The following is a 17,992-nucleotide window of genomic DNA, read 5'->3' on the forward strand; positions in this document are numbered from 1 at the left end:
GTAGGGGTAAAAATGACTATTCCAACTCCAAAGAGTGCAACAGTAGGGAAAGCGCTGGATAGCGTAGGGGTAAGAATTACTATTCCAACTCCAGAGAGTGCAACAGTAGGGAAAGCGTTGGATAGCGTAGGGGTACAAATTACTATTCCCACTCCAGTAAGTGAAACAGTAGGGAAAGCGCTGGATAGCATAGGGGTAAAAATTACTATTCCAACTCCAAAGAGTGCAACAGTAGGGAAAGCGTTGGATAGCGTAGGGTTAAAATTACTATTCCAACTCCAGAGAGTGCAATAGTAGGGAAAGCGTTGGATAGCGTAAAGGTAAAAATTACTATTCCCACTCCAGAGAGTGCAACAGTAGGGAAAACGTTGGATAGCGTAGGGGTAAAAATGACTACTCCAACTCCAAAGAGTGCAACAGTAGGGAAAGCGCTGGATAGCGTAGGGGTAAAAATTACTATTCCAACTCCAGAGAGTGCAACAGTAGGGAAAGCGTTGGATAGCGTAGGGGTACAAATTACTATTCCCACTCCAGTAAGTGAAACAGTAGGGAAAGCGCTGGATAGCGTAGGGGTAAAAATTACTATTCCAACTCCAAAGAGTGGAACAGTAGGGAAAGCGTTGGATAGCGTAGGGGTAAAAATTACTATTCCAACTCCAGAGAGTGCAATAGTAGGGAAAGCGTTGGATAGCGTAAGGGTAAAAATTACTATTCCCACTCCAGAGAGTGCAACAGTAGGGAAAGTGTTGGATAGCGTAGGGAAAAGAATTACTATTCCAACTCCAGAGAGTGCAATAGTAGAGAAAACGTTGGATAGCGTAGGAGTAAAAATTACTATTACCACTCCAGTGAATCCAACAGTAGGGAAAGCGTTGGATAGCGTAGGGGTAAAATTTACTATTCCCACTCCAGAGAGTGCAACAGTAGTGAAAACGCTGGATAGCGTAGGGGTACAAATTACCATTCCCACTCCAGTAAGTGAAACAGTAGGAAAAGCGCAGGATAGCGTAGGGGTAAAAATTACTATTCCCACTCCAGTAAGTGAAACAGTAGGGAAAGCGCTGGATAGCGTAGAGGTAAAAATTACTATTCCAACTCCAGAGAGTGTAACAGTAGGAAAAGCGCTGGATAGCGTAGGGGTCAAAATTACTATTCCAACTCCAGAGAGTGCAACAGTAGGGAAAGCGTTGGATAGCATAGGGGTACAAATTACTATTCCCACTCCAGTAAGTGAAACAGTACGGAAAGCGTTGGATAGCGTAGGGGTAAAAATTACTATTCCAACTCCAGAGAGTGCAATAGTAGGGAAAGCGTTGGATAGCGTAAGGGTAAAAATTACTATTCCCACTCCAGTGAGTCCAACAGAAGGGAAAGCGTTGGATAGCGTAGGAGTAAAAATTACTATTCCCTCTCCAGAGAGTGCAACAGTAGTGAAAACGCTGGATAGCGTAGGGGTACAAATTACTATTCCCACTCCAGTAAGTGAAACACTAGGGAAAGCGCTGGATAGCGTAGGGTTCAAAATTACTATTCCAACTCCAGATAGTAAAACAGTTGGGAAAGCACTGGATAGCATAGGGATTCGATAAACATAATAACCAATTAAATAATTAGTTATAAAAAAAGAGCATATTATTAATTAATTTACAAAATATGTATTATTAAATACCAATTATTTAAAATAAATATGTATATAAATAACTTTAAATTACATCCCACACTATTCCCCCTTTAACACACAACACACTACACATACAAAATACACAATACATTTAAATATCAGTTTATCTATTATTTACAATTAATAATACATTCTTTATAATTCATATACTTATTATTTACAAATTTATACATATTAACTACCAAATTACAATTATTCACAAATTAATTATTATGTAATACATTAATTAGCAATAACAACAAAGAACATGAAATAATAAATTATTTATATTTACTATATTTAACGTACTAATAACAATTAATTACCAATTAATAATTAATTAACAAATAATTATTATTAATTACATATAATTAAAAATTATCAGAAATTATTTGAATTTAATTACATCCCACCCTATTCCCCTATAAACCCACAACCCACTACACATAAAAATTCACATAATTAATTTAAGCATCAATTAATCACTTAATAAAATTAAATCACCAATTAATTAGTAATTAACAATTAATTAATTAACAATACCAATAAAGAAATATTAATATTAAACTAATTATAACTTATATAATTAACCAATTAATACAATTAATTTACAATTAATAATTAACAATTAATTAATCAATTAATATATTTAATTAATAATTAGTATTTAATTAACAATTAATTAATCATAAATACCAATTAAACAATACATATTAATTAATTAATTATAATTAAATTACTTCCCACCCTATTCCCCTATAAACCCACAACCCGCTCTGATACTAAAACGCTAAATTATATTTTAAATAATTATTAATCTCTAAACATTTATTTTTAAATGTATTAAAATACATTACAATAATCTTTCACATACAAATAAAATACATATTAAAATAAATTACACTAATAAAATATCGATATTCTTGACATCGAAATTTTTGATTACGATATTACTTACATCTATATTAATGACTTCGATATTATTCACTTCGATAATACTTACCTTGGGGTCGATATTCTGTCCATCGATATTCTTGACTTCGATATTCTTTACCTACGATATTTACAACTCGATATACTTGTAGGTCGACATTTAAAACTCGATATTTAGACTGCTCACCGTGTGGCACTAACCCTGTGCATCTGAAGTCCACGCCAAGGGGGTTGTAGGCCCCTGACGGCTATACAGATCAGGGTGCGACTAACCTTCTGCGCAACTTTTCAAAGACTCTTTATGGTTGAGACACATGGAGCATCCGCCATCTAGTCAGCACCGGCAATAAAGGATGTGATGTTGTTGATCTATTATATTTGAGAGGTCACATGGCCTGTGACGCATGTGCCGGATGGTTGTGGTGTGTGTGCAAACCTGCCCTCAGGGAGTGGCCGTGAGATGTTGAGAACTAGACCACTGACCTGCACACCAACAGCGAGTACGTCTGCGACAGGTAGCTATGTGGGGCCAATGTCAGAACGTAATCGGAGTGGAATGTCGTGGCGTACGTCAGAACAGGGCAGGGATAGCTACAATGACGCGGACGGCTCGTAGTACTGCGTCTGTGAGTCGAGCAGACGGGCCGCAGCTGTCCCTCTGCGAGCCTGGGTGTGAACTGTTCATAACTCACACTACATAAGTATTGAAAAATCATTTTGTGATTCAGTCATTCAGCGTGCATTTGTCCGAGGCATTTGTTAAAAAAATATCGGAGATCTTTCTGTGGTAGATACCCCTTTGACGCTGCCTCTCCCCACATCAGCAGGTAACGCACCCTCTTCCCACATTACCATCATACCCCCAACAACCTTATTGGGCCCGGAAGTGTCCCTGTGCGGTTGGACAAAGAAGAATCTTAGTCATGTATAGATTTACATATAAAAAATGTATTTAAAGAAAAGAACAACAAATAAGACTGAAGGGAGTCTGGTGCTGTGGTCGCTGCCACGAAGTTGGGGTGACTGCCATTCAGGACTCAGGACACAGTTACACATGTGGGATCGGCTTGTGTTAAAGAGGGTTAGTGGGACTACGTGTCGCCGGCCTTGCATATCGAAATATGCCTCACTGATCGAAGGGAGTGTCGTGCTGTGGTCTGTGCCATGGACTTGGGGTCACAGTCATTCAGGACTCAGGACACAGTTACACATGTGGGATCGGCTTGTGTTAAAGAGGGTTAGTGGCACGAGAAGGATTGAGACTATATGAGCCTGTGATGATGTTTGGTGTGGACGGGTGGCACTGGGAGCAATGTGTCTTGGCTATTGGACTGTGTCATGTGGAATCAGGACTCTATCTGAATTGTGAGGCCTGCTGACCGTAGTGTAGGCCAGAGGTAGCGGTGAGCAATGGCCCACAGCCACGTGCATACGTTGGGGTCCCCACCAGCCTGCATAGTGCAGGGTCAGTGGCACCACGTGTCGCCGGCCTTCCATATGCAAATATCCCTCACTAATTGAAGGGAGTGTGGTGCTGTCACAAATTTCGGGTCACTGACGTTCAGGACTCAGGACACAGTTACACATGTGGGATCGGCTTGTGTTGAACAGGGTTTGTGGCAACACGTGCTGCTGGCCTTGCATATGGAAATATGCCTAACTGATCAAAGGGAGTATGCTGCTGTGGTCGCTGTCACGGACTTGGGGTGGCTGCTATTCAGGAATCAGGACACAGTTACACATGTGGAATCGGCTTGTGTTAAAGAGGGTTAGTGTAACCACGTGTCGCCGGCCTTGCATATGGAAATATGCCTAACTGATCAAAGGGAGTATGCTGCTGTGGTCGCTGTCACGGACTTGGGGTCACTGCCATTCAGGACTCCGGACACAGTTACACATGTGGGATCGGCTTGTGTTGAACAGGGTTAGTGGCACCACGTGTCGCCGCCCTTGCATATGGAAATATGCCTAACTGATCAAAGGGAGTATGCTGCTGTGGTCGCTGCCATGGACTTGGGGTCACTGCCATTCAGGACTCAGGACACAGTTACACATGTGGGATCGGCTTGTGTTAAAGAGGGTTAGTGGGACTACGTGTCGCCGGCCTTGCATATCGAAAAATGCCTCACTGATCGAAAGGAGTCTGGTGCTGTGGTCGCTTCCATGGACATGGGGTCACTGCCATTCAGGACTCAGGATACAGTTACACATGTGGGATCGGCTTGTGTTGGACAGTGTTAGTTGGCACCACGTGTCCAACATTCAAATTGCGAGGTCTGCTGCCCGCAGTGTAGACTGCTGAGTGTTCGTTTGTACGTGAAAATGAATTTGGTGATTGTACTAAAGGGGGCGTGAGTTATAGTTATAGTTAGCTCAACTAACAGGGGAATGGTTTTCTATGAGTGAAATGTCCTATAACATCCCTGAAACTTATGTTTTTTTCAGTGAATATATATATATATATATATATATATATATATATATATATATATATATATATATATATATATATATATATATATATATATATATATATATATATAGGTAGATTATTAGTAGGGATAAGTCTGCACCTGCCACTATCAATAAGGCCACCAATGCAATAAAGGGTCCAAATGAGGGCTCAATAAATTATTCACTTGATCAACCCTTGGTAGCTGGCAATCAGCAGGCAGACTTAACTTAGGAGACAGGTTAGTAAAGCATTTAAAAACATCAATACATTAAATAAGTAAGACACGCACACAATAATCCAGCACCAATTTATTAAATTAGGAAATATTTTACTCTTTAACATGATGCCAAAACAAAATAAATCTAATCTAGGAAACCGGAGATATGAATTTTTAAATCGTCAACACTTTCTAGTGCCTAAAAACCAAATAGCGCCAAATTGGGACATCTGGTTGCGGTGGACGGGACAAAGTCAAAGTTTGAGGCTGACAGTGATGCAGCTTTGGTCGGATATACTAAGCAGGAGGCCTTGGTCAAAACTTTACCTTTGCACTTAGAAACTTTTCTGGAAGCTTTTTCTCTTGACTGCGAGCTAGGCTCTTCATCAGGCTGGATTTACTGCAGGTGCGCTGGTTTGGTTCAGCAGGAGCCCCCGGTCAACTCCTGGAACTCTTAAGCACCGGAGCTTTCAGTGGGACAAACCTGAAATCCAGTCCTGATCACGGTTAGACATAGTCAGCATGCATCTCGATGTCGGGCCCGTCACCTTACGGAGCCTTTTCCCAAAGTTGCTCCAAACTTCTGCAAACTTTTGGACCTGTATCCTAAAGTTCCTCTTGTGGGTTCAATGTATCCAAAACACAAATCCTAGTTCCAGAGTCTCTGAGTTGCTCCACAGAAGTTGGGACTACAGTTCCCCCAATGCAACTGGCCAAATGCTTTAAAGTCCAGCTAAAAGCAGTCAGCTAGGTTCTTCTTGCTGGGGATGTTACAGGGGTAGCTCTTTTAACCTGCTGCTTTCAGTGAGTCCACTCCTCTTTTTGAAGTTAAGGCAAAGTCCTTAAGGCTGCAGTTCTTTAGTGTGCAACAGGTGCAGCCATTCAGAGGGCAGTCCTCTTGGTGAATGACAAGATTCCACCATGCCAGTCATTTTCTTCATCTAGTTTTAGCTAACAGATCTCAGTTGCTCTGCAGCTCTCACATATTTATCCAATGGGCTGGGGTTTCAAGTATGGGGCACCCCTGACCAATGGGGTGCAGGGCTCCATTCAAAAGCATGACAGCTTCCTCCAAAGTGTGGCGGATTCTTGTACCACAAAGCACTGCACTTTAAAATTCAAAATGGAGAACATTTTTCCGTGGAGCGAAGACCTGGATAAGCCAACCCACTGGTGTGGCACATTTCCCTTAACATTCCCCCTTCCAGACCCTCTGCAAATTCCATTCCTGGGGGTCTCATCTGACTGGGGGGTACAGGATATGGGGTAGGCCTTGCTTGCATTCTTACTGTATTGCCCTCTAGGCTAGTTTGATTACCCAGTCCCCTTCCTGACTTGTTCTCTGCAATTGCAGATCTCCCACATAAGATAACCTCTGTCTCTGTGCAGGCCACTTATCTCCTCATCAAAGCTATTTAGCTAAGGCTGGCCAATCAGTAGAGGCTGCTAGAAAGCTGGATTTTGGCTCACTGAAAGCAAAGTTCTATAACTTCTTTTGTATTAGTTAGGATAAATTCAATAGTGCCAATTTGTTGGACTTATCATTAACAATCTTTTACGTCCTTGAAATATTATTTTAGCTCACTCCTTTCAATAGATACACTGTATTGCAGTATTCCCATATTTTTTAACAATTTCGGGAGAGCCACGTATCTGGCTGAATTAGTTTTTTTTAAATGAAGTGTGGGTTCCTGTGCTTGCTTTATTATCAGCCTCCGGGTAGGCCAGGTCCCCGGTGCATTGTTTTCATAAGCGAGGAGGGCACATGGGCCCCCCCCCCTCCCGGGGCTCATTATGCCCTGGGGATCACCACCGACCCGAGGATTCACAAGGTACTAATGCAAGAGGGGTCCATATGGTCTCCCCCGCTGCCCCGTGGACAACACCTTCTAGGGGCTTTAACAAAAATAAGTGCTGCGGGCCATGGAGATATGCTGCAGCACCAGGAGCCGCCACCTCCCTGGGGCGTCATCCTTAATTAATGCGAGGGGGCCATGCAGCAACCACCGCAGCCCGGGGGGCTGCCACCTCCCTAAGGTTTATTTCTAAATGTGGGGGGCCGCGGCGGCGCCAAAGAATGTCCTTATGGGCCAACTAACCCTCTTGTTACCTTCAGTAAGTCGAACAGTGCGGGATTGCTGAGAGGTCTTCATGGCCTGCCTCCTTTCTCTACCACTCTGCAAACATGCCTCCTGGTGCACTACTAGTTGGGGGATGAAGTCTCCTTGGCTGCTGAGGGTCCTTGGGGCAAGCATACCCTCCTGATACCTCCACTAAGTACCACATAACGGGATTGCTAAGAGGTCTTCAGATGCCATGCCCTCCTTTCTCCACCACTCTGTAAACGTGTCTCCTAGCGCACTACTGGTTGGGGAATGAAGTCCTCTTGGATGCTGATGGACCTTGGGGGCCAAGAAACCCTCCTGGTTCTTTCTGTAAGTCCTACACAGCTGGATTCCTGAAAGCTGGTCAGAAGCCCTGCCGCCGTCACCACTCTGTAAAAGCCATTACTACTTAAAAAACATAGAAATTCACTGAAAAAACATAGGTTATAGGGACTTTATAGTTAGGCTCAGGTTTCACTCATACAAAACCAGTGAAATTCAGCAGTTATAGTTAGCTAAGCTAACTAACTCACCCCCCGCAATGTCATGCTTATGACCACACTCATTACATCACTCATGACATGGTCAGGGACATCATTGTTGACATCTCAAACTATATCACTGATGATATCCCACCTACCTTGTTTAGAATCAGCACAGGTAGAGGTAGGGTAAAACAAAGGCTGCGAGACAGTTATGAAATTAACACATAGATGAAAGCTAATTTTTTTTCAGGTGTTGGAGCCAAAATGTCAAAGAGCTTTACAGGTACAATTCAAACCATGCAGTCTTCTGTGCTGGGATATCTATATGTTACAGCAAACAAATGATGGACGGAATGCTGACAATGCAAACATTCTCTCCCAGTCAAAAGATCTGGGTTAAATCCATTGTTCTTTTGCCCACTACGCCACCCCAGTTTGGACCCAGCGATATGCAAATCAGTCTTGACCCTGTGCCCCATGGGAACAGTCCAGACCGAACTGCCAGGCCAGGTCCTCCCTGGACCGGAAACATGCATCCTGGGACCGGTTTCAGGGTATGTCACCCTTCTTCAGCCAGATTAGCTTGAATCCAGTGGCGCAGTGAGCAAGGGACCCACCTCTGGGCATACCCATCCCACTTAGAGCGAAAAGTGTTACTGCAAACAAATGATGGACGGAATGCTGACAATGCAAACATTCTCCTCCAGTCAAAAGATCTGGGTTAAATCCATTGTTCTTTTTCCCACTACGGGACCCCAGTTTGGACCTAGCCATATGCAAATCAGTCTTGACCCTGTGCCCCATGGGAACAGTTCAGACCGAACTGCCAGGCCAGGTCCTCCCTGGACCGGAAACAAGCATCCTGGGACCGGTTTCAGGGTATGTCACCCTTCTTCAGCCAGACTAGCTTGAATCCAGTAGCACAGTGAGCAAGGGACCCACGTCTGGCCATACCCATCCCGCTTAGGGCGAAAAGTGTTAGAGCAAACAAATGATGGACAGAATGCTGACTATGCAAACATTCTCCCCAGTCAAAAGATCTGGGTTAAAATCCATCGTTCTTTTGCCCACTACGCCACCCCAGTTTGGAACCAGCCATATGCAAATCAGTCTTGACCCTGTGCCCCATGGGAACAGTCCAGACCGAACTGCCAGGTCAGGTCCTCCCTGGACCAGAAACAAGCATCCTGGGACCGATTTGAGGGTATGTCACCCTTCTTCAGCCAGGCTAGCTTGAATCCAGTGGCGCAGTAAGCAAGGGACCCACGTCTGGGCATACCCATCCCACTTAGGGCGAAAAGTGTTACAGCAAACAAATGATGGACGGAAGGCTGACAATGCAAACATTCTCCCAGTCAAAAGATCTGGGTTAAATCCATCGTTCTTTTGCCCACAACGCCACTCCAGTTTGGACCCAGCCATATGCAATTCAGTCTTGACTCTGTGCCCCATGGGAACAGTCCAGACTGAACTGCCAGATCAGGTCCTCCCTGGACCGGAAACAAGCATGGAATGGCATGGTGAGCAAAAAAACGATGGATTTAGGCCCAGATCTCTGTACTGGGGTGAATGTATGACATTGTTCTAAATTCTGTCCATCAATTGTTCTTTTTGCTTTTGTCACCCCGAGTGGGACGGGTATGCCTAGACATGGGTCCCATGCTCTCAATGCCACTGGAGTCAAGCTATCCTGGCTGATGAGGGTTGAAAGCCCATAACCGGTCCTAGGATGCTTGTTTCCAGTCCAGGGAGGACCTGGCCTGGCAGTTCGAGCTGGACTGTTCCCATTGGATGCAGGGTGAAGACTGATTTGCATATGGCTGGGTCCAAACTAGAATGGCATGTTGAGCAAAAAAATGATGGATTTAGGCTCAGATCTCTGTACTGGGGTGAATGTATGACATCGTTATGCATTCTGTCCATCAATTGTTCTTTTTGCTTTTGTCACCCCGAGTGGGACGGGTATGCCCAGACATGGGTCCCATGCTCTCCATGCCACTGGAGTCAAGCTATCCTGGCTAATGAGGGCTGAAAGCCCGAAACTGGTCCTAGGATGCTTGTTTCCAGTCCAGGGAGGACCTGGTCTGGCAGTTCGGGCTGGACTATTCCCATTGGGTGCAGGGTGAAGACTGGTTTGCATATGGCTGGGTCCAAACTAGAATGGCATGTTGAGCAAAAAATTGATGGATTTAGGCTCAGATCTCTGTACTGGGGTGAATGTATGACATCGTTATGCATTCTGTCCATCAATTGTTCTTTTTGCTTTTGTCACCCCGAGTGGGACGGGTATGCCCAGACATGGGTCCCATGCTCTCCATGCCACTGGAGTCAAGCTATCCTGGCTAATGAGGGCTGAAAGCCCGAAACTGGTCCTAGGATGCTTGTTTCCAGTCCAGGGAGGACCTGGTCTGGCAGTTCGGGCTGGACTATTCCCATTGGGTGCAGGGTGAAGACTGGTTTGCATATGGCTGGGTTAAAACTGGAATGGCATGGTGAGCAAAAAAACGATGGATTTAGGCCCAGATCTCTTTACTGGGGTGAATATATGACATTGTTCTGCATGCTGCCCATCAATTGTTCTTTTTGAGATATCTATATGGCCACTATGATGAATTCATTATCTTTCTGGAGCTTTCCTGGCTGACTATATACATATGTCATAAACCACTGCATATCTCCAAACATCAATGCACTTTTCAAAGCGTTTTCGCATCAAACACATTAAAGTGCCAAGGCAGGCGATGAACTGGAAAGCAGGTAGCAATTTTGATGTCCTTCCAAGATGCCTGCTATTATAATTCAGCTTATACCCTTGATATATCAAGAAATTCATAAAATGCTTATCATATTTGTCAACGATTATTGATGTTCAGTAAAAATGGAGACATAACACTTCCGCATTTCTTTAAACAAAAATGTTTTTTGTACTTAGGTGACGCGACACCATGATGACTCCACTTTACACGTCAAATAGAACAGAAGAGATAAAAATGATTTTCATACTTATTTTTAATATTATATAAAAACTAGAAAGAAGCAAGAAAGTAAGCCTTGACAAAGCCAAAAACAGACGAAATGTATTACGAAAATGCGGGTTTATGTACCTTGAAACAATGCTGAACAAAAGTGTGAATTAAGTTGCAGTTTCAATATATGAATTATTATCAAAGATACCTGAAATGAACCAAAGCAAACGTCTGCTAAGAACAAGAGTACAAACAAGCAGCATGCCACACAATTAGAAACAAAATATATGAGGCACGGGACCCTATTTACTGTTTTAAGAGTTCGATGCTTTGTAGTAAAAAGAGAGTATTATGTTGGATCTGGACTCCCGCTCTCTCACCCGGAATCATCTGTCTAACATAACATGTTCACTCGATGGGCATGCACTTCGCAGGGCAGGGGACGTCTGTCACTAAGGTGCTTTGCCGGCACAGTTGTTCTTACGTCTCGCATTACAGCAGCGATCTGTGTATGTGGTAGTCTGCAGAAAACGCGGGGCAGCTGAGGGACAGCCGACGGGGCCTTCCCCCGCCCTTCTTTCATATCAGCACCGTGCATTTTTAATAACCTACGCGGAAACGATTTGGAGCGGCATTTCAAGTCCGCCGGGTTCATTAACAATTCATGGAACCACATATTTGTAACAAATTAAAAACTGTACTAAACTGCAATACTTAGCAGTCAGGTGTAAATAGTGCATTAGGGTGTCACGTCGCCACTGCATTTGTAATATGAAACACAGCTCTCATTAATAAAAGATGCTTGATTTGTAAAAGCTGTATCTCCAAATAAGTAATTCCCTGGCAGAAAAGCCAAGGTTTTCTTTTAATTCTGTGTCAGTCGTCAAAGCCATTTTAATGGGTGGTGTGAGGATGTTCTTTTCTTCATGTTTTCTGTATGGTGCAAGGGTGCCTACATTGCATGCAGGGTTGTTTTTGTGCAGGAATATGCACCTTCCTGCAAAAAACAATCCTAAGAGCCGTGTTCCTCTTTCTATGTGTACTGCAGAATACAGCACACATGGTAAGAGGAAAAAATGAGGAGAAAAAAAGCATGTTTCTGCTCATTACGCCTCACCTCTGGTGCTTCCCCAGGTTGACATGTTTTTGTAAATCTGGGGCAGCATCAAATTCCATGGGTGGTGCGTGGAAAAACTCACAGCAACGCACATGGAACACCTTGCGCAGAGTAAGGCGATGCAGCGATTTGCGCTGTGTCCCTCACTCAAGATTTATAAGGCCACTCAACGCTACACAGCGTTGCTTTGCGTGGCTTCATAAATCAGAATGAAATCCCTGCATCACGCATATACTACTTTATGTTATGGAAAAGTGACGCAAGGCCTCTCTTAAATAAGCCCCTAAATGTATTGCACCATTATGTAAATACTACACATATTAAAATGTGTTTCCATATTGTGTTCAGAAGTTTCCTATTCTTCTCTGATTATGATTATCGATTCTTCTGAATGTTAAAGCTTGCTTCAGCACAAAGGGCATTAGGTACAAAGGACTTTTGCAATTGCATAACCAGTGATTTGCTAAATCGCATGGTTTCCAATGTCAGGGAGTTAGCAACCGTAAAGGGTTTTTGCTTATGTATAAAAGCCCTTTAATAAGCAGGACATTTATTTTGGATTTGTAAAAGGACTCTTGAGATCCCTTCTGAATCGCAAATATGAGTGGGCCTGAAAGAGATGCCCGCTCCTACCTCTGACTTGGAAAAGAATATTGCCCGCCCCACTGCTTTCTCGCAGTGCGAAAAGCAGAAACATAAAATGGTATTCTCAATACCAGTTTATGTTTCTGCTTCTCGCACTGCGAGAAAGCAGAAGGGTTTGGTTGGGGGCGGGCGGCTGGCCGGGTCTGCTCGAGGACATGGGAGGAGTGGCTAGCCCAATGCTGCGGGCCCTGACTGCTTGGTCGGCCCTCTGGGGCCAACCCAACCAGTCATGCGCACTCTCCCTTTTCTCCATGTAGGCTGCATGCAGCATAAATGGATAAAAAGGCCTTCCCATACACGCCTGTGTGGTCGGCGTCCCAACCAATCACAATGCTGCAAGGAGCTGAGACAGCATTAGACCAGGGAAGATACGTTTATTTTATTTTTTTAATTAACCTCCGCCCGGGCAAACCCCAGCGCGACCTCCCCCACCTGCCCTCCCACCCGCTAGTCATGCCGGCCGTGACTCCTGTCTTCCTCTGACATTTTCCAAAATGTTTCCGTTTTGCAAAGCAGATAGAGCGATGGTGGTCTGCTGCGATTTGCAGGCCATCATCACTGGGACTGCAGCCAATTCTATGTGGTCACATATTGCGACCTACCTAATTAATGCGGATTAGGCCGGTCATTCTATAACCCCCTACAGATCGTTATGTTGTGCACCGATTTATTAGTCCTTAAACTTCAAAAGACTGGTCCACGTAGCTGTTCTATGCACCGTAATTCAACTAGTTTCATGCTGACACAAGACTGGTTCATCCATGCATAGCACTCCTGCCTCCCCGTCATTGCCATTATAAATAGCTCGGAAGCCTGGACAGCCTCTGTGCAATTTAATAGCTAGGGCTGGTATCCGAACTGCAGAGTAGTCTGCTTAAAACAGGCAGCAGCGACAAACACTAGCAGGGGTGAGCCAACCTTGAACCAGCTTCAGTAGGGAGAGTACATTAAAAGGATGCCATCAGCTCTACCCAACTTCCGCCTTCCACAGAGAGTAACGGAACTCCCCAGCCGCTAACACAGGGCTCCCTGCCTGAAGCCACTCCCCTTCCGAAGTAAACTCAATCTCAACATTTTCACATCAGATGTTTGTCCGAATGCTTTCCACATGATATCATGGTACTTACTGACAACACATGGAGAAGCAATACATCAGAAAATCCTTCCTTGTTTTTCTCACATTCCTTTCCCCATATTCACAAAATATATTGTCAGGCCGTTGGCCGAGCTGAAAAGAAGCAGAGGGAACAATGTGAAAATGTCCTAAACCCAATTATTCGAGTGTGGTACGCGGCACAGATACTGGAGCATTTACACATGCCAGAGGTGTAAACAGAGGACCTGGTTTCCAGATGAGAATCAATTCTGAAAAGGCCACATAAAGTTTAACACATATTTGGACAGACATCACATTCAAATTTACAACTATGAAGGGGAAGCTTTATGCAAATAATGGCCGCTAAATTGCAGGCGCAGAATGTTGCAGAGTCAGGATCATGTCGCAGATCAGGTTAAAAACGAGAAAATCAGTAGTTATTGACTAAACAGGATGCGTGTGCTCTGGGAGAACCTTGCAGCAAGATGGATAATGTTATAAAAGGACTATGGAGCTACAGAATACAGATTTGAGGCAAGTTTCAGGTCACACAATCAAAGAATTTACAGTGCTCAGTAACAAAGCAGAACAAAAGTGGAAGACCAAGAACACCTCATTTACAAATTCGGTCATAGATTATGAATATTTATAGATGACAGCATCAGAGGAGGGAAAAGATAAAGATGCCATTGAGATGACTCTCGTATTCCTGCTCTGCGGGCTCTGTTCCCAGCGTGTGCATACTCTGCCAGTGAAAGACAGGACAGTAAAGCTCTTCTCAAAGCTGTTAAAGCAAAGCTAATGTAGACATGTGCACGGAATAGTGGCCAAGCCATTCCCATGGCACTGGTGTCAGCTTCACCACTTCCCTAGCGATAAAGAAGCTATCCTGGTCATAATTTACAATGACAGGACCAGGATAGAGAGCAAGGGCTTGGAGCATGAGTCACCATAAACATAAGAATGTCCCTTTGGTTGTCTACTATTTCCAAACTGTGAGTAAATTATGCAACCAGAGAAACAGATTGAAAAGGAATAGGATGCAATGATTTAAGGCAAACAGGCTTCTTAAGGCATTTTTCCGATCCACTCCACAGGAGCATCTCTGGAAAAATGCAGCTGAGGCTCTTGGAATTTGGTAGAATGTGCACAACATGTTTTCTGCAGTAATGGCTTTGGAGTCCGTTTCCTCTGTGAAAACACTGCCATATCTGACAAAAAGGTGTTCTAAAATAGAGACTACCATGGTCAATCCTAAAAAAAAGAAAGTGAACGTATGACATTTACAATGTAAGGGAACAGAGGTTCCTCGGCTCAGCAGCCACTAGGAGAGCGTGCACTGAGGGGGCCAGAGAGAGGACCTTTGATGGAGATGGAACATATCTGAATTTCAGCTCTGGTTAGTAAACACAGGAGCCCCCACTGGCTGTGTACACACCATGAGCAACCAACAAAATACTGGAGAGAGCCTCCTTGGCCATGAGACTGTCCCTTAAAGCTTCGGCAGTTCCAGCCAGCCTGAAAGTATAGTTCATGCACTTTGTGTTAGGGGAATTGTGAAGGTGTTTTTGTATGGCCCACCCCAGACTCGTAGAAGTGATTGAGGGCGATCTAACTGAGTTCCCACATTCAAGATGTGTGTTCGTTTGATTATATGTCAACTGTTTTCTAACACACATGTAAATAAAACATTTGCTATGTAAACTAAAGTTTAACACGGATTTTACGAGCACTGGTAGCACTAACGAGGCAAACTGACCAATGAGGATAAATGGGACCAATACATTTAGTATAAGAGTGTTAAATTAAACAAACAGATACATAAACACACACACAAACGCATCCATATGTCGCAAAATTAACAGATGTCCAAGATTGAGATGTCGTTTAAGTCCTCTCATTCGACCTTCTAACACACACCCTATGAATCATGACAGATTTATTAAAGATAGCTCTAGAAGTTATGGTTTTTGGTTACACAGTGACTAAGCACACAATACAAAGTGAGCAATGACACAAAAAAACACTAATGGCTGCTTTGGAGTACTAGCGATGTTCGGCATTTAAATTAAGAACAAGCACTTTTCTGACAACACCAGATGCAGGTATAAACGTTGACCTAAAGTTCGACTGCTGCCCCTGTAGATGGGTTGGTTCTGTCATCAAAGCAGGCAATGAACTACATACACCAGAGAAACTAATGTCCTAGAGCTTCAAAGAAAACAGGCTCAAGATCATGAAGCACCAGAGCAAGCACTAATACCCTCCTTCCACGCTGCAGAAACAGAGAACTCAGCTTTTACTGTCCCTAAACACTACATATGGCTTATTGCCAAACACAACGCAATGTAGAGCAAGTCTTAATGTCAGCTGATATGCCCACAAATCAAGTTAAATGAGACCTCGAAAAACATATCAGCCCATCAATTTCAAAGGGTAGGAACTTGCTCTGCTGTGAAACATGGCTTCCTCAAAAAACCAGAGGGAAATTTTTATTGCTAAAAAAGGAAGGCTATGCCTGAATGTGCGATCCGGAAAAGCTACGAAAAATTATGCGTAAAATTGTTTAGAGAACATCCGTGTGAATGCCTGTTCTGCATCTATTAACTAAAACAAAGCAGCTTCTAAAGGTGTAGATTCCTTCGTCTTGCAGAAAGTCAAATAAAAATGTAGAAATCCACCTTTTTTGCACCAGATTTTTCACCTTTTGCAGGACCTTATATTTTGCTGGCTCTGAAATTCTATGAACTTTACCGCTTCTAACCAGAAGTAAGGTGACTGTACTCTCTCTTTAAACATGGTGGGATTGGCATACTCCAAATTGGTATATTTACCTTGCCTATAAACTCCTACTATATGGCATAAAATGTACCCAAAGGCCCGAAAGTTAACACAAGTGGACTGCAGTACCTATTGCACAATCCAGGGGCAGGGCAAACATGACTTCAGGCCCACCATAGTAGCCTGACTGTAACAGTGCAAAACATGCACTGTAACCTGTCAAACTAAACTCTTTTTGATAGGCAAAGTCCTCCCTTTTAAATATTACTAAGTAACTCCTATGGAAGCTTTGTAGCCCACAAAGTTGGTGCATGGTATGTCAAAGTGTTATATCTAGAACGTTAATGTTACCATGCCCCTACAGTGATAAGGTCCAAAAAATTGTTTCAGTTTGGCAGATAAACCTTCGGAATGGATCCAGATAGAAAAAAAATTGTAACTTCAATTTTTAATAGTCATTAAAAATCCAATTCAGTGGTGAAATCGTATTTTTAATAGATATCAAAGAAAAATAACTTTTCTAAAGTTAGACTTCACCTGCCGGAAGAAAACAAGTTACTTACCTGTAACTACAGTTATCCAGTATTGGTATCTTTCATAGATTCACATGCCTGAATCATTCCCCGTCGTTGTGCTAAGGAAAATCTGAGGGAGAACTGGCTCTGCTGAGAGTGTTCTAGAGGGTGCTGATGGCTGATTGGTTTTTACCAATTAGTGGTTCTTTTTGCATAATGATGTAGATAGGCTGCTAAGATCTAGGCCTTAGGCCTTTTTCTTTGGGGCCTACTACTACTCCTATTATTTTTGGTACCGCTTTTTTATTTACCGTGGGACTCCCGCCTCGGCGACGGGGAATGATTCAGGCATGTGAATCTATGAAAGATACCCCAATACTGAATAAGTGTCAGAGCGCTAACTAGCATACATCTCTGCCAGCTCTCAGCCTTTTCTCAGCATTGAATAAGTGTGAAAAAGTTGTGAAATTCCTCCCAGCAACAAACAATAGGCTGACCTGAATAGGCAGAGATGACTACTTTGAACTTCACAGAATATGCAGGGTGATGACCGTGGACATCCTTTTTTACACTACAGTGTCAGATCCTGCTTGACTGGTCTGTTGAGCCACATGTAATATTTGGGGCACGCTTGAAAGGGGGAGAACAGGTTGTTAGGTTTCTTGTGCATCCATGTCTGCTTGCTGGACCACCCTGCTTTGTCCTATCAGACTCTGTTTGCAGGTGGGTATAGTGCTTGCCTCAAACTGGATTTTGGTGTTAGGTGTGTGAGCCATAGCACACTCTCCACACTTACTCCCAGCCCTCCGGGCCTATGTTTAGTGTGACCGAAGACTTTTGCATTCTTGAAAGGGGCCTGTTTGCAGTAAGGCAAACAGGAACTGGTGCAAAGGTGCATAGGATTATCCATGGGAACTTTTATCTCATTGGTTAGGGTGTGTCCAGGAGACATTCCCGTCCACTATACAGTGTCAGGCATAAGTGTGGCAACTCCAAGCACACACTTCAAGACACTTT

General features: G+C 43.4%; 1 protein-coding gene across 5 annotated transcripts in view; it reads right to left on the bottom strand.

The window, feature by feature from the left end:
• The window catches only part of NOVA1 (NOVA alternative splicing regulator 1), a 590,029-nt gene that overhangs the window by 332,484 nt on the left and 239,553 nt on the right, over positions 1–17,992 (bottom strand). The window lies entirely within an intron of this gene.

Source organism: Triturus cristatus, chromosome 9 (assembly GCF_964204655.1).
Source record: "Triturus cristatus chromosome 9, aTriCri1.1, whole genome shotgun sequence".
NCBI lineage: Eukaryota > Metazoa > Chordata > Amphibia > Caudata > Salamandridae > Triturus > Triturus cristatus.